The sequence below is a fragment of the Leishmania donovani genome, chromosome 3, assembly GCF_000227135.1.
Source record: "Leishmania donovani BPK282A1 complete genome, chromosome 3".
Taxonomy (NCBI): Eukaryota; Euglenozoa; class Kinetoplastea; order Trypanosomatida; family Trypanosomatidae; genus Leishmania; species Leishmania donovani.
Window position 1 is genome coordinate 248,258 of NC_018230.1, and position 1,941 is coordinate 250,198.

Sequence of the window (1,941 nt, forward strand, 5' to 3'; positions counted from 1 at the left end):
CCAACACGACGTGAGGGGGGGAGGCCAACCCCCCCCCCCGCGCAAACGCCCCGGAAAACGATAATTTCCACACCCAAAACACCCGCCCTTCTCTGAAAGCATCTCTGCGAACACCGCCGCGAGCGCCAAAACCCATTTCCCTACAACTCCAACGAATTGGGGAAGCAAGGCGTCCGTCTTCCACGCGTCCGGCGCGAACGCCGCACGACGCCCAGACACCGCAGGGCGGCAAAACGGCCAACCCCCGTGGCGGCATGCCCGCCGCGTTTCCTCTGCGGGGGCGGAGGCTGGAGGCCAGCCACGGCAAAAGGCCCCACCGCCCAACAGCGCCAGGGCTGCGCAAGGCACCGCCAGAAACCGCGGCCGCCAAAGGCGTGATGAAGGCAACCTGGCCCGCTAGGGGGGGGGGAAGCTGGGCTGGAGCGACGGTGGGCGTTTTGCGTTTCAAAGACCGCCCTCGTCACAAGAGCCGCTTTCCCCCTCAGAGACGCACGCGCCCACCGCGGTTCCGCAAAGCCGATGAAGAGACCAGCCCCCACCCGACCCAAGGCGCAGCTGGAAAAAGAACCGTGACAGCCCCCTTTCGGCGCACGCCGCCCCGCGCCGTGGAAACACGCCCGGAAAACCAAAAGCCACACAAAGGGCACGCCGGCACCGCCTGCCTTATTTTCCGAAAAGTTTAACGGTGCAAAAAAACAACCCGCCCAGCACACATGAGCGCCAATGAAAAAAAAATCATCGAAAACCTCGCAAACACGCCCAGGCAGCGCCCCAGACCGAAACACACCCGTAAAAACGAAGGCGCCGCACACCCTCTAAAGTAGAAAAAAAACCTCGTGCTACAAGCCGGTCCTCGTTGCTAAGCTGAGCGGGGTCTTTGGCGGCCGCCAGCCGCTAACCAGCTTTTCAACGCCCCGCCCATCCCGCCAATGAAAACAAACCGCCGGGCCCTCGACCAGGTGTGCGAAAAAAAAAACGCGCCCAACACCGCTGGCGAAAAGACGGGCGCGGCCAACAGAAAAAGGCCCCCCCCCCGCAGCCGTAATGTGTGAAAAAAGGGTGGGCAGACACCCCCCCCCCCGAAGAAAGGCCCAAAAGATGTTTTTTTTGGCGCCTTGCTTGATCGCGTCCCGCGTTGCAGCCGTTAAAAAAAAAGCGGCAGAGAGAAGACACCGGCAAGGCGTGAGTGCCGTATTTCTGCCACACGCCCACTCCCTTAAAACACGCGAATAAGAAAACATTTGCGCAACCACAAGGCTTAGCAGCACCAGGAAACGTATAAAACGCGGCAAAAGAACCCCACGCGCCAAGAGGTTTTTTGACAGGCAAAGGCGCACACATGTATTTTCCAGGGGTGACCATCCCAACCGCCAAAACAAAGAGGTACCACACGTGACCTTTGGGCGCTTCATGGGCAAGTTGTTCTTCGCGCCCGTCCGCGCGACAACCGAATCTGGGGGCCCTGTCTCGGTCGAAATCGCGGCCCCTTGGGCGCACAAGCCCCCCCCCCCGGTGGCCCACACGCCCTTTCCACCGGCAAACCCCCCCCGGATTTTTCTATCCTGGGCGAACGGCAAAAGCCATCAACAAGCTAGGAACAATCGAAAGAGGGGTGCTGCGGGCAGTTCGCGGCGGCGGTGGGAGAGGGCTAGGCTTTTTCTCGAAAAGGAGGGCGGATGGGTCTGGAAGGCCAAATGGCCCACACAGAAACCGGGAGAGGGGGGCTATGAGGGCAACCTTTGCGGCACCGGCACCGGCGATCCCATAGCGACATTTTCCCCGCAGACCCTCACGGCACAGGTGCTCAGGGGACTCTTCGCAGGGGGGGGGGTCGCACTCACAGCGCAACTTCTGAAAGGTTTCCGGCCCCGTTTGACGCGCGCAATGCAGCTCGCAAGGGGGGGTGAGGGCAGGAAAGGTTTGGGGTAAGCCAAGCAGACC